The sequence below is a fragment of the Coenobita brevimanus genome, chromosome 117 (assembly GCF_032717465.1).
Source record: "Coenobita brevimanus isolate Jiangsu-jjx chromosome 117, ASM3271746v2, whole genome shotgun sequence".
Lineage (NCBI taxonomy): Eukaryota > Metazoa > Arthropoda > Malacostraca > Decapoda > Coenobitidae > Coenobita > Coenobita brevimanus.
Window position 1 is genome coordinate 5,965,094 of NC_137070.1, and position 26,506 is coordinate 5,991,599.

Sequence of the window (26,506 nt, forward strand, 5' to 3'; positions counted from 1 at the left end):
CATGTCGCGTATAACGAACAATTGATAGCCATGGACATAATGCTCCAAGGAAGGTCTCAAAACAGCAAAGCATTATTCACTGTATTATGTATAAATCAGTGTGTTATTTACCTGTTTGGCATCCATTGGACCAAAGCATTATTCACTGGATTATGTATAAATCAGTGTGTTATTTACCTGTTTGGCATCCATTGGACCAAAGCATTATTCACTTGATTATGTATAAATCAGTGTGTTATTTACCTGTTTGGCATCCATTGGGCCAAAGCATTATTCACTTGATTATGTATAAATCAGTGTGTTATTTACCTGTTTGGCATCCATTGGACCAAAGCATTATTCACTTGATTATGTATAAATCAGTGTGTTATTTACCTGTTTGGCATCCATTGGGCCAAAGCATTATTCACTTATGTATAAATCAGTGTGTTATTTACCTGTTTGGCATCCATTGGGCCAAAGCATTATTCACTGTATTATGTATAAATCAGTGTGTTATTTACCTGTTTGGCATCCATTGGACCAAAACATTATTCACTTCATTATGTATAAATCAGTGTGTTATTTACCTGTTTGGCATCCATTGGACCAAAGCATTATTCACTGGATTATATAGAAATCAATGTTCTATTTGTCTGCTTGGCACGCATTGTATACGAGGTTACCACCTTAGGATTTTCTTACGCGTTGGGATACAATGGCAAGCACCATTAACATTTTAAGAATGGGTTGGCGTAGAACTTTGTAGGCCTAACTGTCCAGTATACACAACATCCCATGAACAACGCATGTAAAGTATATGCAGTATGAATAGTAGTATTGCTATAAAATTAACCACATCAGTGACATGTCAATGTAGCAGTGCATGCATTATGAGACATCACCAGTTTGACGATGGTAAAAATGTCGCGGAGGGGGTGAGAGGTAGGCCTATTCGTTTTTTTTTTTAGGATAGGCATTTACCTCAGACGGTTCTCGATGTGCATCTGTGACGAATATGTTGCCTACGAAACTGCTTCAGCTTGGACAATCTGAGCTTCGAGTGAACAGTACGGGTTTTAAAGCTGATTCTGACTCTGATCTATATTACATATCAACATCCTCGTTTATAACGTTTAAGAAAACTATGTTGATACTCAAACTCCCTACGTAAAATAAGACAGTGATAAGTAATAAGCAAAACAAATCGCTTAGTAAGCGGTGCTACAAAGCCTCCTACAGTATACAATTAGCTAACCTAACCTAACCTAGCCTAGCCCAACCTGAGCTAACCTAAGCCTGCCAACCCAGTCTAGCCTCGCGCAGTGACCCCACCAAGTCTAACTGGGTGGGTTGAGGAACGAATCACTGGAGATGAGGCATCGTCCATCTCGTAACTACCTGAAAAGTCCTGAGAGAGAGAGAGAGAGAGAGAGAGAGAGAGAGAGAGAGAGAGAGAGAGAGAGAGAGAGAGAGAGAGTGAGAGAGAGAGATGAAAAACGGGAAGAATGAGAAGGAAAGATTCAGAAAAGAATGTTGTTGGTTGGTGTGTAATGGCCATCGCCTACTATGAGGGGCATTAGGCCAAATAAACACAAAAGTACAGTATACAAAAAGCACTGAAAAATGCAGGAGGCAAGTATTCCGATCCACCGATCCAGGTTGGCAAGTGGGTAGTCTAGGGGGCCAACCGTGGAGGCATCATATTGTAGAGGCACGAAGATCGACCAGACGCACCTCCTCCTCCCCCCACCTGACAATCAGAGGCGGTGGAATCCCCTCACCCAGGTCGGCCGCTCGGAGAAGATCGCAGAGGAGAATAGATACAGAGTTGTTGTTGTTAAGATTTACCTCCCGTAGCAGGACCGGGCCAAATAAGGTCCCGCCAGAGTAAGTGGGCTTAAGTAGAGCTCAGGTGGTGGAGATAAATGACGGGAGGAACTGGCTTGATCCAGTTAGCCTGTAGTGACGGAGAATTCGCGAAACGATGTAATTGATCGCGGCCACGTCTTCGGAGTGAGTCTGGCAGGTGGTGAGGAGACATTCTTCATGAAGATGGTTTTTTTTGGGGGGGGGGGATATTCGTCCCAGTGGAAACTGGGACACGGGCAAACAAAGAGCCTGTCACAGTTGCGCATATACAGTAGTGCACATGCCAAAATTATCGTGGTGGAGGGTAGTCCCTAACCGTGGGAAGTAAGTAATTAAAAGATGCCCTGGCAACAATGCCAGCAGCATCCAGAAAGTCATTGCCCGATCTGGCACGGCCCACATCGGGGCAAGACCTTAGCAGAGATGTAACAGGGCAGTGAAGGAGGTAATGTAGGAGAGGCTCATCAGACTTGGCCAAGCAATGAGGACACGGATCAGGCTCCGTACCAGCGATTTGGTTGAAGCAGGGGAACCCCAGGCGCAGTCTGCGGAGTCTCACTACTAAATAATTAGGCAGGCCCTTGGGAGGTAGGAGGGGAGAATATGATGTAGCGGTGGCATACCAATCTGCAGAGCTAGAGCCCCCCGAGATGCAAAGTTGGTGTTCCTCCCGGGACAGCCTGCCTATGGTTGCCTTTAGAGCTCCAATAATGTATGAGGGGCTTGGGCGGAGGGGGAATGTGATCTCTGGATGAGAACAGGCAGCGCGTGCCGCGGCATCAGCTCGTTCATTGCCAGTAATCCTGACATGACCTGGGAGCCAGTGTAGAATGATAGTGGCTCCCCTCCGGACAAGAAGAGTCGCAACTGTGTAGATTGCTGTCAGGAGAAAGACATTATTATGTAGGGAGAAAGAGCGTAGCCATTGAAGGGAGGAAAGACAGTCCGTGTGGAGAACGACACGTCTGTAATGGTGGTGGTGAGCTGGCGCAATGCACCCAAAATGGCTGCAAGCTCTGCCTGGAAGGCAGACACTCCTGGGGAGAGGCACCACAAGTCAACCAAATTCCCCACGACAAAAGCAGATCCAGCAGAGCCATCAGAGGAAACAGAGCCGTCAGTAAAGTAGATGGCCGAACCCTGGGAATTCAAAGGAGCCACCCGACTAAGACCTTCCTGACGAATCATGGCAGGAATAGAAGAGCGAGGTTTGGCCTCTGATGGACTGATGATATGGAAAAGGGGTGGAGTCCAAGGCGATGGATCTGCAAAGCCAGGGAAAGGAGAATCAGGGTCCTGGCACAAGCTTGGAGCAGCTCCCAAATTGTGAATGGCGGCAGCTGTGGTTCGGGCCCAGTCACGTTGAGGGAGCGCCTCAGGTGGACGGCACAAAAGTCGTTTGAGGAGGGTTGAGACAGGTAAATCAGGCCAGTGCTGCACCAGCTGGAGAGTGATAATTGCCGCACGTAGCGCAATGCGGAGCGCCGGTGACGGCAGACCACTCTCCATGCGCAAATTTGCTAGCCGAGTTCAACGGGGAGCTCCGAGCATGACACAAAGAGCGTCATTCTGTATGACTTCCAGACACTTGGAGATAGGCAGGGCGAGACCAGTCATACATATTGCTCCATAGTCCACTAGGGATCGTATGGAGTGAACGTAAAAAGTACGAAGGACGGACTAGGATGTCCCCAAGCTCCTTTTTGAAAGGTACCGAAGAGCGGCCAGGCGGGTGGAAGCACGTTCCCTCAGGTATCTGACATGGCATGCAAAGGTAAGTCCCTGGTCAGACCAGACCCCCAGGTACTGGTGTGTAGAGACAATGGAGAGCTGGTGACCCCCGAGCAGCAGTGGAAAGTCTGGGGGATGGAGGCCGAAGGGCAGACACTTTGATTTCTCCAGATTGATCTTCAGCCCTAGCTCATTGCATTTGTCACGGAGTTTAGAGAGGGCAGAGTACGCCTGGGAGAAACAATCCCGGCGTGTGAAGACCAGGGCCAAATCATCTGCATAGCACAGCAGAGAGATGCCTGGCCCATAATCAACGATCAAAAGCCCCTCCATTAAGATGTTAAAACGGACAGGGCTTAAGACGCTCCCCTGGGGGGTGCCATCAGGATGGAGAGGAAAAGCTGAGAGATGCCCCTGAAAACGGACCCCCGCAGATCGATTATGGAAAAAATCCTTGATCCAAGATAGGAGCCTGCCTCCTACACCCCTTGCTGCAAGAGCCGCAAGTATAACAGTGGGGTTTGCCAGTTCAAATGCCTTTTCGAGGTCGAGGAAGACAGCCATTCCCTTTCCTCCCCTCAGCTCCCCAAGGAGTGACGAAAGGCAATGAGTGGTACTCCTGCCAGGACGGTAAGCGTAAATCCTTGGGTGCAGTGGTCCCAGCCGCCAAGCAAGACGAGCCCACACAACCCTCTCAGCTGTCTTGGCAACACAGCTGAGAAGGGAGATGGGGCGCATGGCAGCGGGATCATGAGGCTTCGGAATCGGGTGAATGACAGCTGCCTTCCAACACCTCGGCAGACGCCCCTCAGACCACGAGAGGTTAAGCAGATCAAGCAGTCGCTTCCTACCACAATCTCCAGCGTGTGATAGAACAGAGTATGTGAGCCTGTCAAGCACCGGCGCAGTGTCCTCCCTGCGTTGCAGAGCTTTCTGAAGCTCTCCACTGGTGATTGGACAATCAGCGGGGTCAGGCCTATTACACGCTGCCTGGATAGCTACAAGACGAGAGGCGGACAGCTGCACCTGCAGGGCTCTTACAGACTGCGGGAGATTGCAAGATGCAGAGCGGTCGGCGAAGTGCTGAGCAAGACAGCTTGCCTCAGCGGCAGGGTCAGGATGGGAGGGAGGGCAAGGAGGGCGTGGATCAGAGATGGACCTGATTCTCCTTCACATCTCACGGAGACTGGAGTGAGAGTCTAGGGTACGACACCATCTGATCCACGCCTCCTCCGTAAGGCGGCGCTTCTCGGAAGTCACATACCGTGTAACAGCAACCAGGTACCGGCGGTGCGGAGATGTACGGCGCCGTCGGTACTGCTTGCGCGCCACATTGAGCCTCCGGTACAGTTCCTTGACCCTGTCGCAGTAGATCCAGCCGTCTCGGTAGCATCTTGTCAAGCGCTGCCGCAACAGGATAGCAAGAGAGGCAGCTTGGGCAAAAGTACTTGCTACCTGATCTGCTCTGCTCTCGAGGTCTGAGGCAGGAGGGGATGTCTCAAAGGCCGTTGTGAGAGCACGGGCAAAGGCCGTCCAGTCCGCCCGGTGTAGGTCCCACCGTGGTGGTGGAGGTGGGGGTGGCGGGAGGGGAGCGAGAGGCAGGTCAACCATAAGGGCAAAGTGATCACTCGCAAGGTGGGGGTGGAGTGACCACGATGCCAAGGCCGCAAGTGGTGCTGACACAAGGGAGAGATCGAGGCGACCTCCCTGGATATGGGTGGGTTCTGCCACATCATTTAATAGGGAGACACCACCCATCTCCTCCAGAACCAAAGAGATGTGCCGTCCTGCTTCATTAGACTGAAGAGGCGAAGATAGAAAGGCGTGGTGGGCGTTAAAGTCGCCCCCAATGTACACGGCTCCCCTGGCAGCCTGGGAGAACAGGTCTTCCAACTCCAGGGTGCCCCTTTGGCTCCGGTATACATTATATACCATCAGGGGCGACGTAGCCAGATGGAGAACCACGCCCTGGACCTCCACATCAGGTCCACAGAAAGGAGGGGGCTCACAATCCGTGCATGCAATGTGGTCCTGAACCAAAACAGCACATCCCCGTGTGACGCCACGAACATACGGAAGGAGATGGGTGGTGTAACCCGCGAGACGAAAAGTGGTATTATCCGGAAGCAGGGTCTCTTGCAGTAGAATTACATGAGGACGGTCCCTGGCAGCCGCCTCCTGAAGGTGGGCGAGCTTGCTCCATGCCCCTAAACAGTTCCACTGTAGGACTCGGAGGCTGGCAGCGGTGTCTGGCACTGAGGATGATCTGTCTGGAGGCCAAGGGCCCCGCGTTCTTTCTTGATCACTGCTGTGGCTGGTGTGAATCCCGAAGGAATGTTGACTGGCATACGAGGGCAAGGCAGAGGAAGCTGGGTTGGAAGCGGCTCTTCCACGGTTGTCTGTGTGGGAGGTGATGCAAGAGGTACCAGGGAAGAAGAGCACAGGTGTTGTTTGGCCTCCACCACTTGGTACGCCTGTACCAATGGTGCCGTTTCCAAAGGCCTGCCGAGAAGCGTCCCTAGCATCTGAGCAAAGCTCGTAGCAATTTCCGTCCCCAGCGTACGCAATTCTTCCCTGATGAAAACTATGAGAGGAGAGCCCGTGCTGTGGGGCATTGGTGGAGTAAACTCCTCGACTGTCTGCCGAACTAGGGGGGGAGGAGGGTGATGGACCTCCGCAGTCGTCGTGTGACGAGTGAGAGCAGGTTGGAGGGGCGGAAACGCTGCCTCGTCTAGCACTGGGGGAGCAGTCGCTGCTGGACGGCGTTGCTGCCCCCAAATGAATGTTCCCGGAGGTGCCGGTTTGTTGCTGCTTGCCTGTTTCTCCTTCACCCAGGTAACTTGGCGTTCGTGCCCTCGATTGACAAGAGCAACTCTGGTTGGGCAGCTGGGGTGCCACGCATGATGTTTTCCCGAGCAGTTGGGGCAACGGGTAGAGACAGCTTCCTTGGCCTTGTACTTGGCCAAGCACCTTTCCGTTTCGTGCGGGCCGCTGCACATCCCACAGACTGTGGCCCGGTTGCAAGTGGCTCTGTGGTGCCCGTATCGCTGGCACCAATTGCCCAGGTCGACAGATTCAACTAGAGGTCCCTGCAGTGTCACACAGACCTGCAGCGTCTCCTCCCACGTACACTGATTTTGGCAGAGCACTGCCTCTTCGATGAGGTCATGTTGGAGTACGATATCCACTTGCATACGCCAGGGATATCCCATCACGACCACCTTTGTTGTTTGGCCGCCTTGAGGCAGCTCGACGATCTTGACGATCGGGGCCGCCTCCTCTGCCACTGCTTTCAGGCGAAGGTACAATCCCTCTTCGGTGGGGATCAGCACACAGCTTTCGTCGCGACCAAAGTGATTCATGGCCGTGAGGCCGGGCAGGTGTCGCTCCAGAGCTGCTACCGTGTCGTAGCTGGTGCTGAATCCTTCCTGAAGGGGGACGCGAAAGGCCGGGAAAGCAAAGTGTGGAGGCTGAGGAGCCGCAACCGAGACCGAGGGGCGTGCAGTGGGGGGAGGCCGCCAAGGCCCTGGAGGCTTCGATCCAGGTGGAGATGCGTTTCCCTGTGGAGCTCGCCGTGTTTTGCGCTTCACAGGACTGAAGCCTTCATCATCAGGAGAGGCAGCAGGCACAGCAGAAGGGGCTGCAGCTAGAGTATACACCACTTGGGGTGGCTCATTATGGCATGTGCCAGTGTTGGGATCCAATGTAGCAGAAGGTGGTGTGGCAAGGTCAGGTGCTGGGCAGTGGGGGGCCTTGGGAGGAGGGGCAGCCTTACGGGTTGCGCCAGTGGATGGGTTAATGGCAGGAGGAGCATCCGAAACTCCCTCTATTGCCTCATGTTCACGTGTAACCTTGGCTGCACGTGTTGAGGTGGAAGGGGGTGATGAGGCGTCATTCTGTGGATTGGGAGTGGGCCTTGCAGGCCTGGAAGGGGAGGCGACAGGGGCCTTGCCAGACGTTGAAGAGCAAGAGCTGGCATCAGATAGATGCCGCTCCCGCTTCGCACCTGGCACAGTGGCAGGGCCAGAAGGCCGCTGCTTAGAAGGCTTACGAGTGGGGTGTGGGCCAGTAGTCCTGCCAGACGTCGATGAGCGAGAGCTGGCATCAGACAGACGCCGCTCTCGCTTCGCGCCTGACACAGTAGCAGGGCGGACAGGCCTCTGCTTGGAAGGCAAGGGGAGGGCTTGCCCTGTGGGCCTAGGGACCTGGGTCCCCTTCATTGTCTCTGACAGACAGACACAAACACAAATACCCACAGACACCACTCACACACATATACCACACACCCACAAAAACAGACAGACAGACAGACACACACACAAAAACACGGCTAAAAAAAGGCCCTACAGTAGAGGGGACCTATTCTCCCCGCCCTCTAAAGGGCGACGAAGGAGACCCACTACTGCCCTGTGAGGGACTTAACCTAACCCTGACAGAAAAGCCGTCCCCAACGCTTCCTATAACCAGGCCCTAAAGGCCCTCCCTCATGGAAGTGTCCTAACGGCACCCCTTCAGGGTTCGGCGTCGTACCACGTTGGGGGACACTAACGGCTGGCCGTGAAAAAAAAAACACACACACACACAAGCTCACCCACACACACACACACACACACAAGCAAGCAGGGCCTATCTGTCAGAGACAGTCTCGCCCAAAACGAGAGAAACAACCGAAAATCACTCTCAGTAAATCTGGCTAAGTCCAACGAAGCCAAAAAGGTCGAAAAACTCCCGAAAATCTTTCTCAGGCAATGAGACAGAGTCGATAGCTCAGGAGAGACTGGCCAGAGGTCTTCTCACCACGAGAGCTAGACAGGGAGTGGTCACCCGCCTGTTTTTGTTTGTTTGTTTGTGTGATATTCGTCCCAGGACGTACTGGGACACGGGCAAACATGTGAGCCCGTCACAGTTGCGCTATGCATGCGCATCTATATTATCGTGGCGGAGGGTAGCGACTGACTACCCGAAGTAATAGTGAAAAAGGAGCACGGGCAACTATGCCAGCGGCATCCCTCACCTCATCTTCTGATGGGACGTATGCCCCACTAGGGAGAGACCTGAGAGCAGAAGTCACAGGGCAATTCAATAGATAGTGCAGTAGAGGCTCCTCCGACCTCTCTAAGCAGTGTTCACAAGTGTCTGGGGCCACTCCTTTTATCTGGTTATAGCATAAGTATCCCAAACGTAAACGCCGCAGCCTCACTAGCAGACGATTCGGTAAGCCCAGAGGGGGCTGCAATGGTGAATAAGAAGTGGCACTGGCATACCAAGTGGCGGAGCGTGAGCCTTCAGCCACACATAGCCTATGTTCCTCCACTGATTGATGTCCAATAGTCACAGCGAAAGATCTAATGATTTGAGCCTGACTTTTGCAGAGTGGGAACGTGACAGTGGGGAAAGTAAAGGCAGAGCGCGCAGCCTCATCTGCCATCTCATTCCCCAAGATGCCAACATGACCTGGAAGCCAGTGAAGGATGATCGTGGCTCCCCCACGGACGAGGAGAGAAGCTACAGTGTATATGGAGGATAACAAAAAAATGTTGTCTTTGAGGGAGAAGGAGCGAAGGCGTACAATAGATGAGAGCAAGTCTGTATGAATAACCACACGGCAATACCGGCGGTTGTGTGCATGCCGTAAAGCTCCCAGAATAGCTGCGAGCTCTGCCTGGAAGGGAGACGCCCCCTGGGACACTCGCCAAGACTCCACCATGTCACCAAAAACAAAGGCCGCTCCAGCAGTGCCATCAGCTGCCACAGAGCCATCAGTATAATAAACTGCTGACCCCGCAGACCCTAGAGCAGCTACCCGGCGGAGACTATCCTAACGGAGGAATGCTGGGATGGTATTGCGAGGCTTTCCACCTGCTGGATAAACACACCGGAAAAGGGGAGGCTCCCAAGGTGGTGGTTCCTCGAACCCATAGAAGGGCGAGTCAGGGACCTGGCATATATCGGCAGTAGCACCCATACTATGTAACATAGCAACCGTGGCACGGGCCCAGTCCCGCCCAGGGGCCGGGTCAGGAGGGCGTGACAGAAGCCGCTTTAGTAGATAAGAGACTGCGAGATGTGGCCTGCGGTGCACAAGTTGCAAAGAGGTCGCTGCAGCCCGGAGCATAATTCGGCCTTTCAACGAAGGGAAACCGCCCTCCACTCGCAGGTTCACCAGTCTGGTCCAAGGGGGTGCATGCAGAATGATGCGCAGAGCCTCATTCTGCACGACCTCCAGAGACTGAGAAACACTTGGGGCAAGACCCGTCAGGCAGATGGCACTATAGTCCACCAAAGACCTGATAGCGTGGACGTAGAACGTGCGCAGCACATAAAAAGAGGCCCCCAAACTCTTCTTTGAGAGGGAGCGAAGAGCAGACAGACGTGTCTTTGCCCGCTCGCGCAAGTACCTGACGTGGCTCTCGAATGTAAGGTTGCTGTCTAGTCGCACCCCAAGATATGTGTGTACTGCCACGAGAGACAGCTGGTGGCCACCAATCAGAAGGGGAAAGCGGGGAGGCCTAAGGCCAAAAGGCATACATTTGGTTTTTGCGTAGTTAATTTTGAGGCCCAGCTCCGCACACTTACTATATAGCCGTGCAAGCGCAACGTTTGCATGGTCGTAACAATCCCTCCTGGCTATGACGAGGGCCAGATCATCGGCATAGCACAGGAGGGTAACACCGCGCCCATAGTCCTCAGTAAGGAGCCCCTCCATGAGGATATTGAAAAGGAGAGGGCTCAAGACACTCCCCTGGGGGGTGCCATTTAGGTGGGTATGAAAGGAGGAGAGCTGCCCCTGGAAGCGGACCCCCGCAGCACGTTCATTAAAAAAGTCCACAAGCCATGACAAGAGCTTGCCACCCACTCCCTTGTCTGCAAGAGCCTGAAGTATGACTTTAGGGCTCGCCAACTCAAAAGCTTTCTCAAGGTCAAGGAAGACCACCATCCCCACTCCACCCCGAAGTTCACCGAGGAGAGATGCAAGGCAGTGAGAGGCACTTCTGCCTGGATGATAGGCAAATATCCTCTGGTGAAGCGGACCTAACCTCCATGCCAGACGCGCCAGCACAACCCGCTCAGCCGTCTTGGCAATACAGCTGAGCAGCGAGATGGGGCGCATGGCACCAGGATTGTTAGGCTTCGGGATGGGGTGGATGACAGCAGTCTTCCACGACCTCGGCAGACGCCCCTCAGACCACGAGAGGTTGAGCAGAGCAAGAAGCCGTTCTGTACCACAATCTCCCGCATGCGACAGGATGGAATAAGTCAGCCCATCAAGGCCTGGAGCAGTGTCCGATCTACGCTGCAAAGCTGCCAGCAGCTCCCCACTAGTGATGGGGCAATCAGCTGGATCAGGACGGTCACAGGCCGCCTGAATAGCCTCAACACGAGAGGCGGACAGCTGCTCCTGAATGGCCAAGATGGACCGCGGGAGATTGCAGGAGGCAGAGCGGTCTGCAAAGTGCTGAGCCAGGCGGCTGGCCTCTGCGACAGGATCAGGGTGTGAAGGTGGACAGGAGGGACGTGGATCGGAGATGGACCTGATTCTCCTCCACATCTCACGGAGTGTGGAGTGAGAATCAAGGGTACGACACCACCTAATCCACGCCTCCTCCCTAAGACGGCGCTTCTCCGCGAGGACATGGCGAGACACGGCAGACAAGCACCGGCGGCACGGCGAAGTGCGGCGCCGCCAGTACTGTCTGCGAGCTGCATTCAGCCTCCGATTCAACTCCCTGGCCCTATCACAATAGAACCAGCCATCCCGGTAGCACCCCGCAAAGCGCTGCTGCAACGGGATAGCAAGAGATGCTGCTTGTCTAAAAGCATGAGCAACTTGCTCTGCTCGATCCTCGAGGTCTGATGCAGGGGCAGATGAGAAGGCAAGAGTGAGAGCCCTATCAAAGGCTGCCCAGTCCGCCCTGCTAATATCCCACCTCTGAGGAGGCGACCCGGGTGGAGGAAGGGGAGCCAAAGGTAGATCAACCACAACAGCATAGTGGTCACTCATGAGGTGGGGATGGAGTGACCACGTTGCCGAACCTGCGAGAGGGGTGGAAACGAAGGTGAGGTCTAGTCGACCTCCTCTAATATGAGTAGCCTCATCGATGTCATTCAGCAGGGAGACACCTCCCATCTCCTCCAGAACTACAGAGATGTGCCGACCAGCCTCGTTGGTCTTGAGAGGCGAGGAAAACATATCGTGGTGAGCATTGAAGTCGCCTCCAATGAACACAGGGCCCCTGGTAGCCTGGGAGAACAAGTCCCCCAACTCCAGAGAGGCATCTCGGCCACGATATACATTAAATACAGTGAGGGGTGACCCCGCCAATTGTAGGATCACGCCCTGGACCTCAACACCAATCCCACAGTAGGGAGGCTCACAGACTGCAGAACCGATGTGGTCCCTAACCAGAACGGCACAACCCTGAGCTACACCGCGTTCACGAGGGAGGAGATAGGAGGTGTATCCCGCCAAACGAAACCGGGAGCTCTCAGTCAACAAGGTTTCCTGCAGGAGAATAACGTGTGGTTGATCCCTGTTGGCCACCTCTTGCAGGAGGGGAAGCTTACTCATTGCTCCTGCGCAGTTCCATTGGAGGACCCTGAGGTAGGCATCGTCCTGGGGCCCAGAGACAGACAGAGGCGAACCTCCTCTGACTCCTGACCCACTGGCATCAAAGGAGGCACCAAGGGGGCCGATGGAAGATGAGGAGAGCCGGCCGCTAGGGTGCGGGGTGGCCGAGCCTTGATCTTGGCTACCTTTGAAGCAGCCCCTCTGGGGGACGACTTGGGCTTCCTCGGTGATCGAGGCCGCTTGGCTGAGGCAGGAGGAACAACGAGCTGTCGTTTCGCCTCGATTGCTTGATTTAGTGTACGGTCCACTACTGCCACTATAGGATCTGTGTTTAGCTGGACCCCCAGAGTCTGAGCCACGGTTTCTGCTATGGCCAGAGCCAATTGCGTCCCCAGGGTGCGCAGCTCGTCCAGTGTGAAGAGTGGGGCTGCTTGAGATTGATGTGCCTGTGGAGGAGGGGTTTGCGTTACCGGCGCGAGCACTGGATCCTCTTGGGAAGGAGGGGGCAGCAGGGGTGATGGATCCATTGAGGCCATGGGCCTGTGAACTTCCGCCACTGTCTCGATAGTCTGTGCGGGAGTTGGCAGGGGAGGAAAAGCAGTCGTATCTAATACAGGAGGAGTCTGTGCCTGGGGGCGGCGTTGTTGACCCCAAACAAAAGTGCCTGGGGGGGCCGGCGTTGAGACCAAGGACTGCTGTTCCTGCACCCAAGAGACCTGCCTTTCTCTGCCCTGGTTCACCCTCTTTACCCTCGCTGGGCAACTGGGATGCCAGGCGTGGTGTGCTCCTGCACAGTTGGGACAGCGGGAGGTGACCGGCTCCTTTGCTCGGAATTTTGCCAAGCACTGCTCCGTGTCGTGGGAGCCGCTGCAGATCCCGCACACTGCAGGCCTGCTGCAGCTTGCACGATGGTGTCCGAACCTCTGGCAGCGGTAGCACCTCAGTGGCTCTGGAGTGTACGGGCGCAGCCAGTACACTCCCCAGTTCCCAAGATCGAGAGAGGGGACGAGGGGGCCGCGGAGGGTGACACACACCTGCAAGGTTTCCTCCCGCGTCCTCTGGTGCTGGCACCTGGTGGCCTCCTCTACTAGGTCGTGCCTTCGAAGGATGTCTAATGGGAAACGACGAGGGTATCCCATCACTACAGCCTTCGTCACCTGTCCACCCCGTGTGAGCTCTGTCACCTTCACTATTGCCGCCTCGTCCTCTGCTACGGCCTTGAGCTGCTGGTAAGCCTCTTCCGTGGAAGGAATGAGGACACAACTTTCGTCCCTGCCAAAGCGATTCCTCGCTGCAAGACCCGGCAACTGGCTCTCCAGGGCCGCCACTGCATCGTAGCTGGTTTCGTAACCCGATTGCAGTGGAACCCTGAAAGCTGGAAAGGAGGAGCGGGGTGGAGGAGGGGCTGCCACAGACACTGAAGGGCGAGGTGGAGGAGGTTGCTTTGGAGCAGGCAGAGAAAAACCCTGGGCCGCAGGCTTGGTCAGGGTTGCACGCTTAGCTCTGCGAGACACAAGGGTAAACCCTTCATCATCGGCAGAGCCATTTTTAACAGCAGGAGTAGCAGCAGCGGTTGAAACAGCATCAACCTGAGAAGTAGCAGTGTCAGGGTTTGGAGCAGGCACAATGTCATCCATCCCCTCATGACGGCGAGCTATCTTCCTTGGTGCTGTAGAGGAAGCAGAGGAGCAAGAATCTGGATGTTCCGGATCAGCACAACCGCCAGCAGACACAGTCGAGCTATCCCCTGATCCACGACGCTCCCTTTTCCTTCCAGTAGAGAAAAACTTCTGGCCTCTAGCAGCAGCTGGATGGGTGACCGAGGTCAAGACACCCTGGGCCGAGACAGCAGCTGGATGGGTGACCGCAGCCATGCTCCCACCCAAGACCCCAGGAACCGTCTCAACCCTACCTCCAGCATAGGGGACGCGAGCAGATGAACCAGGCAGCTGGATCCTAGATGGCATAGGAATCCTCGAAGGCCCTGGGGGCCTAGACCTCGACTTGCCTGTCATCACACACCGGCACAAACACCCACACTAACACTCACACAACCACACAGAACAGGCACACAGAAACGCAGGAAGAAGCCTACCTACTGTGGCAGGAATCTGCCCCTCCGCTAGCGGAGGACGCGGCAGCCCTTACCACAGCCCCGAAGGTCTTGCCTAACCCTAGCCCTAAACAAAGTTTTGGCTCACCCCTGCAGCTTCCTATAACCACCCCGACTACGGGGCCCCCTTGTGTACCAGGCCTGCGCCTGGAAACCGCGGGGTTCGGCTTCGTACCACGTACCAGGGGAACACTAAGAGCTGGAAAGGAAATACAGTAAGAGGCAAAAGAAACCACTGAAGGGCGAGTGCGCACAAGCGTGAGCACCCCGGTACACAAACAGTGGCTGGAGACCAAGGCGTGGTCAGTCTGAAGGCGGCAAGCAACGACAGCAACAACACCTCAAAGCACTGTCAAGAGACAAGAAGGGCAGAGCAGCTCGATCAACGGCGAACCGGAGAGCTGTTACCCTTGTTGAAACAAGACAGGAGCAGGAGATGTTGTCAGTGTGGAGGCAGGCAGCAGAATGGGTCACCCGCCCGCGACCTTCCCTTAAATACCCGTCTTCCCGATCTGGCCCCATCCCACCCGCGAATGGGAAGGAGGCAGAAGCTGGGCTGCGATCTGGCAGCAATACATATAAGGATTTCAGCCAGCGCGTCCCTTCGGACTTTGATGAATGGTCGTGGAGAAGGAAGACGTGTTTCTGAGCTCTCCTCTAGCTGCAGGGTTGCCTCACCGGCGTTAGCTTTTTCTTTTGTTCGCCACTAGGGCGTTTTAAAATGAAGTTAGGTTAGCTAGACCTCATTTTCCTCCCTGGCCTTAGTAGATATAGTAGGTGTCTACGTCTAATTACTGAGATCGCCTTTGCTTACTCACCTCTGGAGTGTACCCCCCACTGATCGCTCTCGGGTGTGAGTCACACACAGGCGCATCCTCCCAAGAGTGGTTTGAGAGGGTAATCTCAGACTAGGTGTGTTTTGCCCGGGCAATTTCTCCCTTGGTCGTTTTTCTCTTTCTTCCCACCTCCCCTGTCAGGGGGAAGTGGTAACTATGGCGGACGCCACTACTGCCTCCCCCTCCCTCAGGGGGGGAGGTAGTCCTGACCGACCCCCGACTACTGCACGGACGGACTGGCCCCAGACTGAACAGCCACAGACACGTACCCGCCTTGACATTCATGTAAACAATACCGAGTTTGTATTGATTCATGCGGTTGGTTCCACTCCCTTGGCCAGCTTCAATCCCTTCATCATCAAGAAGGTGATTGACGGGTGTGCAGGAGAGGTGAAACAAGTGAAAAAACTTGCGAGTGGAGACCTCCTCGTAAAAACCATGAATTCAGCCCAGGTCAAGGATTTGCTTAAACTGAGGAAGTTCCATTGTCACTATGTCCAAACAACGATCCCCAACTCCATGAATTCCTGCAAGGGTGTTATCACCTGCAGGGATCTTGTGCTTATGGAGGAAGAAGAAATTGTACAGGAACTTCCTCAGCAAGATGTCATAGAGGCGAGATTCATTACCAGATTCTCGGAAGGCATAAGGACGAAGACCGCAACAGTTGTTCTCACTTTTGGCAAAGTATCTCTTCCAGTCAATGTGAAGGTTGGATACGAAATTGTAAATGTTAGACCATACATCCCGAACCCCTTTCGTTATTCAAAATGTCAGCTCTATGGACACCACGAAAAGGCTTGTCGGGCTTCCAACATCGTGTGTGGCAAGTGCGCGGCTGTAGGTCACTCTGCTGACAAACTGTACATCCGAGACCGAGTGCTACTTTCACTGCAAGGATGCTCACTCCAATTCCTCGAGGGTTTGTCCCAAGTGGAAGGAGGAGGAGGACTGCACAGTAAAAGCGACACAGGGCATTTTCTTCTACGATGCTAGGAAGAAGGTGAAGGAGTTGCATGCAACTCCCAAGCCTAATATCTCCTATGCATCGGCGGTTGTGTCCCGTCCCGTGATGTGCACCGTTGAGACACAGACTGACCTAACATTCGCTCCACATGCCCCACGCCCTACCTCTCAGTCTAAGCCTCCTGTACGCTCCAACTCTCTGACAGACATCCCTGTTGCTACTTCCTACTCCCAGGCTGTCGCTGCTCCTTCGCAGTCAGTGCGGCCAAAATCGAAGCCAGACAAGTCTGACAAGATTAATTTGACCACTCTCACTAAACAGTCACGTCCTCATGTCCTTCCCACTCCTGGTCCAGCGAGGGAGAGAAAGAATAGCTCTTCCCAGGTGGAGTCTGGGAGCTTTGTAATTGATAAGAATATGGAGGTTTCCATGAGTAAGAACCGGGAAAGGTCCCCCGGTAGCCACTCGCCTGCTCGCGGGGGGCATAAAAAAACTAAGCACACTGGCCACCCTCGAAAATCTTAAACCACCACATTCACTATACTACAGTGGAATTGTAGAGGTATTGGGAATAAGTTACACAATATAGCAACCTTGCTTTCTATACACAGGCCAGACATTGTTTGTTTACAGGAGACTCGTCTGGAGGATCACCCTGATTCTCCACAGTTAAAACACTACCACTCGTATAGAAGATATGAAGGTCACGGAGTTGCCATTTACACACACAAATCACACCCACAAACGGAAGTGATTCTAAATTCTACTCTGGAAGCGGTCGCGTGCCGAGTAAAATTTAATAACACGTATCTGTCTATTTGTTCTCTGTACTGTCCTCCACACGGCCCCATTGATAGTGATGCTTTAAATTCACTAGTTGAACATCTCCCTAGGAATAAGTTAGTGTTGGGCAATTTTAACGCTCATCACTATCAGTGGGGTAGCTTGAGGATTGATGGTCGTGGGGAGGAAGTAGCCGACCTAATACTACAGTCCAACCTCTGTCTTCTGAACGATGGTAGAGCGACTTGTGTAGATGATCGTACTGGTAACTTTTCGGCCATTGACTTATCTTTGGCCTCCCCTGGTATACATCAAGATCTCTCATGGGACCCTTATGACGACTCCTTGGGAAGTGATCATTTACCCATCTGTCTTTCTTATACCTGCGACTTCGTTTCGGACCCTCCACCCCCAAAATTTAACTATAAGAAAGCAGATTGGGGATCCTTCTCAAGGATCGCCAATTTAGATATATCTGGGGAGACCATAGATGTTCAGGTCGAAAATATAACCCAATCCATATTACACGCAGCTGAGGCAGCTATTCCCAAGACTTCTACAGTTCGTGCGAAGCATAAAGCACATTGGTGGACGCCGGATTGCCGACAAGCATTAAGAAAACGCAATAGGAGATACAGGATTTTTGATAGTCAGCCCACTGACAAAAATTTTATTGCATACAAACAGGCACAGACTGAGGCAAGGAGAATAATAAGAAGGGCCAAACATGACTCCTGGCGGTCCTTTGTGTCCACGGTGACTCGTACAACACCATTAAGTAAAGTCTGGTCCATCATAAGAATATTAAATAATAAAGGCCCATACTTCCCAATTACCGCCCTGAAGGTAGATAATACCATCTATGACGAGCTCGTGGACGTTGCTAACATCCTCGCCAGGAGTTTTTCTCATGTAAGTAGCTCAGGCAATTATGATCCGCGTTTCCAACATCATAAAAGCACGGCTGAGCTACGGATCATTGACTTTGCCACAGAAGACGTAGACTCCCCATTAAACCAAGAGTTTATGCTAGATGAACTGTTCCTTGCCCTTAAATCCTGTAAAGACACCAGCCCTGGACCAGACACCATCACGTACGGTATGATCCAGCAACTTAATCAGGACAACCTGATTAAGATGTTAGCTTTGTACAATGAGATTTGGGCGTCTCGAACATTCCCAAACTCATGGCACTTTGCGCACGTCATACCGATACCCAAAGAGGCTGGTCGTCTTATGAATCCCACTACATTTCGTCCTATTGTGTTGACTTCTTGTCTATGTAAGGTCATGGAACGTATGGTTAACAATAGGCTTCTTTTTGTTTTAGAGTCGAAGAATTTCTTAAATGATCAACAATGTGGCTTTTGTAAATACAGAAGTTCACTAGATCATTTAATGAATTTGGAGCATTGTATTGCAGAGGTGTTTGCCAATAAAGAATTCATGATAGGGGTGTTCTTGGACATCCATAAAGTCTATGACATGACCTGGCGACACGGTATACTAATGAAGCTCTATACTTATGGTTTAAGAGGAAATTTACCTATTTTTATATCAAATTTCTTAAGGGACAGGAGTTTCTCTGTCAAATTGCCCCGTAATGTAACATCAGATATATTTCTCCGGGAAAACGGGGTGCCACAGGAAAGTGTGTTTAGTCCCTCTTTATTTAGTATTATGATCAATGATATTCTGTCATCAGCTCCCATCCCGAGGAATCTTAAATAGTCGCTCTACGCTGACAATTGTGCAATATGGCACTCTTCCCATAATGCACAATTTTTGGGTGGACGGATTCAAGCAGCCCTTGATTCCATCCACCAAAGAGCCTTGCAGTGGGAATTTAAGTTTTTCATCCTTAAGTGTGCCGCTGTAGTCATCACTAATCGTAACGTACCTAATTTGTGCTTAACTTTGGATAACCAAGTGGTACCTTTTGAAAATTCGGTAAAGTTGTTGGGAAGACATTTCGATCGTCGTCTGAACTTCAAAGTTCATGTTAATAATTTGCTTGTTCGTTGTGATAAACCAGTAAATGTCCTCAAGTACCTAGCAGGTACTACATGGGGTGCCGACAGAAAATCTTTATTAATAATGTATAATTATTTGTTCGAAGCTAGACTATGGCGCACAGGTGTATGGCTCGGAATCCGATGCCACGCTGAAAGGATTGGATGTGTTGCAGAATAAATGTTTGCGACTGTGTCTTGGAGCTGTCCGGTGTACCCGTGTGGCTCGTATGGAAGTGGAGGCGAATGTGCCTCCCCTCCGTATTCGCCGTGACCACCAGGCTTTGTCCTATGGACTAAGAACATATAGGAAAAGTAATATCGGCAATGTGGCCTGTACCTCCCTGAGTCAATACCACCATCTTATGCAGTGGGTGCGTCGGCCACTTGCCGTTTGCCTCCACTTACTGACTCAGGAGCTTGGTGTGGACCCCAGTGACTGTGACAAGTTGGTGCTTAAAAATATAGCGCCTTGGGAGCCACCTGGCTTTACAGTCGATGTTACATGGCTCCCAGCACCAAAGGCCAAGGCGCCGGAGGCGGAGGTCCCCCACTTCTTTTGTAACATCATCGCGCATCACTTGGGGTCCCACCACTTGTACACCGACGGCTCCAAGTCGAGTGAATGTGTGGGTGCAAGTGTGTGGTCGACTGAATGTGCACTTAGGTATCAGTTGCCGACTCATACATCTGTGTTTACCTCCGAACTTTTTGCTATTGACAAAGCCATAGACTATGCTCTCAATTCTAGGCATGACTCATTTGTCATATTTTAGGATTCAAAATCAGCTCTTCAGGCAATTGTATCTTGCACTACGGACTCTCATGAGATCCAAAGCCGCATCGTTAATAAGTTGCATTCATGCAACAAGTCGTTCACGCTGATCTGGGTGCCTGGTCATTGTCATATCTGCGGCAATGAACAGGCTGACTTACTTGCAAAGTCGGCTGTAGAGCTCGAGGAGACTTGAGACGTTCCTCGTGATCTACGGTCGAGTCTCTCTCTCGGAAAGAAATCAATAAATCTTCTGTGGCAAGGTCAGTGGATCAGACTAAATAGTCGAACGTGTAAGCTGTACCTGGGCAACTGGAACACTACCAACCGTCCCAGTCGCCTAGAAGAAAAAGTGTTGGCTCGCTTTTGGCTTAACCCCTTAACCGCGGGGCGTCACTTTCGTGACGCTTGGGAGCAAGGGATCATACCGCGGGGCGTCGCTTTTGTGATTCTGTGTTATTTTGAATTCACCCGGGCTTCCAAGTGGGGGCTTGTATCATCTATCAGTACTGCCAATGTCCAACACTAGTCAGCACTCCTAATCTCATCTGTACTCCCATCCATTGTTGACAATTTAGCCATTTCTCCCCGTTCTTGACTCCCCTCCCTACCCCCCCTCCATTACCCTATCCTCTCGCCTGCCCGGCCGTGCTACGCTAAGTAAATCTTCCCTGGAATTTTTCACTGATTTCATCCATTGAAATAAGCCTTATGTCCTATTCTTACACCAAATAATATATACAAGAAAGAAATAAGGTAAGTGAGAGTGCCATACACCTGGAATTGGCTAATCATCACCTGACAACACCTCATGTGCACTCGTTCGCTAATTTTCGCTGTTTTTTTCCCCTTGAAATATGCCGTATAATCTATTTTCGTAATAAATATACATGTAAGGAGGGAAGGGAGAAGCCTAAGTGATATTTACATTCACCTGGAACTACCTAATTTATAATGTATTGTCTAGATTTCCTGCCAATCATATCAGTGCTAGACAAAGCTGTTTCAAGATATAACATTGGTAGCTCTGAATATATATATATCTCCTAAGTAGGCCTCTAATCTATTTTCGTAATAAATATACATGTAAGGAGGGAAGGGAGAAGCCTAAGTGATATTTACATTCACCTGGAACTACCAAATTTATAATGTATTGTCTAGATTTCCTGCCAATCATATCAGTGCTAGACTTAGCTGTTTCAAGAAGTAATATTGGTAACTCTGAATAACCCCTAGCAGGCCTCCACGCTGGTCCTCCCTCCGTTATCAGTTCACTCTCATATCCCGAAGCGAGAGTACGTATGTTTCTTCTTGCTGACTTCAAGGCCTTTTTTCACCCCCATGCAAATGGCCCTGTGACCTTTACCCCCTACTAAACCTCGTGTGGAAAGAGGTAAAGGGCTGACAATTGATAAAAGAGTGACTACGATCTTTCTATTGAGAAAAACAGTGCAAGTGGAACTGTAAATAATGTGTAAATAATGTGTAAACAGCAAGTGAAAGTAATGAATGTAAATATACGTGAACAATGGAAAATAGTTTTATAAGTTATTTCAAGTGACAGTGCACAACACAGTGTAAATAAAATAGAAATGTAAATAACGTAAATAAAATAGAGAACGTAAATAGAAATGTAAATGAGTAGTATTATAAGAATACGAGTATATACCCTAGGAGTAATGAAAGTGAAAGTTTCACTCTAGCATGTCTGAATGCTATGAGTTATGAGAGTGAAGATGAAAGTGACATTCACTCTCAATGCCAGTATACAGGACGAGAAAGTGAATGCTACGTATTTTACTGAAAGAAATTGAATCCCTACAGTGACAATAAACTAATACTACTGAAGGAAACTTATGGATAAAGACTGTAGATATATATAAGTGTTATATAGTAATAGAAATATAAAGTGTGAGGGGTTTTATGAATAATAAATGACAGACTACCATGAGCGAACTAGTGCCAGTGCGACGATCAGACGCGCTCGTAATTTCCATTGCTTTCAAAGTGTTTTTTTTTTTTGAGTATGGATCCCAAACTACTTGAAAATTGTAGAATAGTGTTTATAGTGTTTGTATCTGGCTGTGGTAATCATATTACGGGTTGTCGGGAAGTGTAAAGTGGAGACTTCGTTACCCTACTTCAGAGGTCTCCACAAGTCCTACGGTAACAGACGAAGGCTCAACAATCATTCCAGGAGAAAGCTGAAGGTATGTGCCATAAGCATATGTAATTTTATTATTCTAGGACTAATAACTGATTTTTGGCAAATATTTTTTGAGAGTCTGTCGGAGCCCAAATAACCCCGCGACATACGCAAGTTATTGGTAAACAAGCCCGCGGTGTAGGGGTTAAGAAATTAAAATATGTGTAAAGTGACTCGAGGTTGTGGTGCTTGGCTATTTCTTGGCTCTCTTGGCTTTTGTTTGGAATCCCCCCACCATAGTTTCATAAGATAGGGGCCCCCAAACAGCATTCTGCCTAGGGCCCCCAAAAGGCTAGAAACAGCCCCGGGAGGCGGCAAGGGTAGGCTTTCTGTTAGGGCTAGGATTAGGTAAGTCCCTCACGGGGCAGTGTTGGGGTACTCTCACGGCGCCCTTTAGAGGGCGGGGAGTTTAGGCCCCCGGCACTGTAGGGAACCGCCGGATTAGCAGCTGATAATTTATTTATTTTCTTGTTTCTTTCGTTGCTCTTTTAAGGTATATACATTGGTTCATGCACATATATTCGTGTATATTTTAAGTATACATGTGTGTATGAGTATGTACATGTGTGTATGCTAGGAAGAGGAATGGAATAACATTTAAATAAATAAATACTCCAGTACATATATATATATATATATATATATATATATATCTTACAGATATATATATATAGAGCCTCTTTTTTTTTTTTTTTTTTTTTTTTTTTTTTTTTTTACCATGAGCGCACCGGATCCTGCACTTGATCCTGACCAGAGTGGTGACTCGTGTTCACCTCCAGCACCTACAGGCACCAAGCCTAAGTCTCAATGCAAAAGGCCACGACTAACAGGGCCAGAATATGGTGCTGATGATCTCTTCCTGAACATGGATACCGAAGATGTCTCTCCCACTGACTCAGACCTCTCCAGCAAGAACGCCAAGCTACCTCCTCTTGACACCTTGACCTCCAAGACAGATGCTACCCAGGCCCCTGCCACCACGATGACTGATGATTACGGCTTTACACTGGTACAGAAAAAGAAAAATCGTAAAAGACTTACCAACCTTGCTGATGAGCCAGCCACATCCTCCTGCAATACAGACCGCCACACCACACTCACAAACACACGTTCATCTTCCCAGCACCTTCCTCAGCCACCTAACACTATCAGTACACTCCCTCTTCCCCCCTCCAAGCCTCCTGCGTTCCTTATCACCAATAATGATGCCTTCCCCACCCCTTATGACACTGTGATCGCCTTGGAGACAGAGATGCCTCATCTCAAGTTTAAATTAGAGGCAACACGGAACCAAAACACGATCCTGGTTCCTCTCGATAAAGACACCTTTCACGTCTTAGACTCTCTCACCTCTGTGGCAGGCAAACCTATCAGCCTGCAAAAACTTGACCCCAACCTGTCCACCAGAAAAGTGATCCTCCAAAATTACCCTACAAATTTTCCCCTGCAAGCCATAAAAAACAACATCCAAGTGGAGGAAGCCACGAGATGCGAGGTAGGGGGAGCCCCCACCAGGCAGGTGCTAGTCACCCTCAGAGGCCCCATCCCAACAGCACTCGACCTACAGTCATGGGGCACCTACACTATCCGCCCATACACCCCAGAACCTCTCAGGTGCTTCAATTGCCAGCGCTACAGGCACCACCAGTCACGTTGCACTCGCCCCCCAACATGCGCAGTGTGCAGCGGTCGTCATGCCACGGAGGAGTGCATCTCCAAGTTAAAGACCAAACAGCCGGTCCAGCCGAAATGCCCCAACTGCCAGCTCCCTCACCATGCCTGGAACAAACTATGCCCAGCACGCAAAGACCTGGTGCAGAAGGGCATAGTAAGAGAGCAGCGTTGGCTCCAGGCAAGGACTACAGTGACACCAGCACCGCCAGGGACCTTCACATGGGGACAGCAACGCGCACCACAGCCCACAATACGGCAAACACCAGCCCCAAAAGAGTTCCCCCCTCTACCTCCAAGCAAACATACACCTCAAGCAGTTCCTCCACCTCCCTCCAGACCCACTCCCACTGCCACATCACACACCATAGCACAACCGCCTCCGCCTACACGTCCGACAGTCCACACCATCTCAACTCAAACAGTGCCAGATGCCACCACACAAACTCCTCCACCAGCTCCCATACTACCTCCAGGATATGTTATCCTGAACAGGGACCAACTGGCCTGCTTTGCTCAGCAAATAGCCGACCACATCACCACATGGATGGGAAAGGAGCTAGACATGCCTATCCCCAGCCCAGAGGGAATCCACACGCTCGTACGCAAATCACTCGACCAGTTTGCACACAACCCACAGCCAACACAAACAGAGATGCCACCGCCACCCACAACCCCTACCACTGCTCCTATTCACACCCAACACAGCAAACAGAGGGGAAAAGAGGAACGTCAGAGCCGCTCACGTTCACGCAAACAATCTCAAGACCGCCTACGAACACCTCACCAACAGTCACGCAGCCATCCCAACACCACAGACAAACAGCCAGACAAAGTACACCACCTGTCCCCAGCATCACCACACACGGACAACAACACACACAGGAGATCGTGATCTCCCATCCCAACACACACAGACATGGACGACTAACACACCCATTTCCTCACCCATCTCATCACAGACAACCCACACACACACAAGCACTCCACATCTTACAGTGGAATGTCTATGGGATTACCCCCAAACGCCTCCTACTAGAAGAGGCAGCCCATAAAGACCATATAGACATCCTCCTCCTCCAAGAAACACTCCTAAAACCAAACAGGCAGCTCCGATTGCGAGGCTTCACCACCTTCCTCCTACCCAGCACTCCAGGCGGCCCCAGAGGCTGTGCCATACTTGTTCGGAGCCATATACCTGCCACAGCTATTGACCCGCCACCAGACTGTGGCGAAGGTGTCGAGGTCCAAGGAGTTGACATAACCTTAGCAGATGGTCACCTACAACTATACAATATTTACCGCCACCCTACAGCCGACATTAACCTTGGGGAGGTTGCCACTCTCTCCACAACTAATCAGATCTTCATTGGTGGCGATCTTAATGCCCATCACCCCAGCTTAGGCTCTAGGTCCCCCACCAATGCAGCTGGATGCCATATTTCAGAGCTACTGGAGGCGGTGCCAGAGATCATGCTCCTCAATGACCTATCCACACCAACGCATGTACGCGGAGGCAGGCTAGATCTCTCTTTTGTGTCGTCTGGCTTAGCCCCCCTCACTACCTGGAGGCTACATCCCACCCTAACGTCAGACCATCATGCTATAATTACCACCATCAGGGTTGCTCCACTCCCTACGCCTGCTGGGCCCCCACCAAGGTGGAATACCAAGAGGGCAGACTGGCCTAAATTCACCACCATACTGGAAGATACAGCAGCATTTAACGCTCCAGTAAACCTGGAGGAACATGCCGCCCTCCTCACAGATGCCTTCAGTGCAGCAGCAGGCTCCTCTATCCCAAAAACTGCTCCCCCAAAGGCTTACCATACAGACCATTGGTTCTACTGCGACAGGGTGAAGGAACTAAACAGACGCCTTAACAGAGCCAAGAAGATCCACAGAGCCAACCCGACAATTAATAGCCTAGCCTACCTCCAGGCCGTCGTCAGGCACTCTACAGTGGAGAAAACAGACATTAAGGAGCAAAAGTGGCTGGAGTGGTGTCAGTCCCTTGGTGCTCAATCAAGACTGGGAAGCATTTGGAAAAAATTAAGAGCTGTTACCAATCCGTTGCCACCTCGTCCCCCCTCTCACCCCGACCCACAGGGAGAGGCTGAAAGGCTGGCAGCTACATTTGCCCAGAGGACCTCCCCCACACAGCTTCCAGAAGACACTAGACATAAGCAAGAAACCCTAAACCAGACCAGGACGGATCTTATAAACGTGTGCAAGGCCACCCCAGCCGACTCTGGTCATCTATTCACGATGCATGAGCTTGATCAAGCCTTGAGAACAAGCACTGACACTGCCCCAGGCCCAGATGGTATCACCTATTCCATGCTCACACACGCTGGGCCTACAGCAAGATCCGCCTTCCTAGACCTATTGAATCACTCCTGGTCTATGGGCAAAGTCCCTGAGCAATGGAAGACTGCCACCATTCACCCCATCCCCAAACCACCTGATCCTACAGCCTTTAGACCTATCTCCCTTCTCAGCTGCCTAAGCAAAACTGTTGAGAGGATGGTGCTCGAGCGCCTCAACTGGATTCTGCCATCACCCCACAGTCATATCTTTGCTTACACCAGAGGCAGGGGAATGGCTGAGTGCCTGAGCTCCTTCCTCTCGGAGTTGCGTGGAGGAAGAGGCCTGGCCATTTTTATAGACCTCGAAAAGGCCTTCGAGCTGGCATGCCCGAGGGCTATCCTGGCAACCCTAGCAAGCAGGGGAGTCAAAGGTCGCCTCCTGTGCTGGCTTGAGAGCTTCTTTCAGGGCCGACGGGCAGCAGTACGGTTTCAGGGGCACACATCATCAGAACACTGCCACATCAACGGAACCCCACAGGGCAGCATTCTCAGCCCCACGCTTTTTAACGCCCTTATAAACTGCCTCCTACAGGTGGACCTAGGCCCTGGAGCCCGACTCCTCTGTTATGCTGACGATATTACTCTGGTAGTCCACGGAGGCCCATATCATGCAAAAGCCCAGA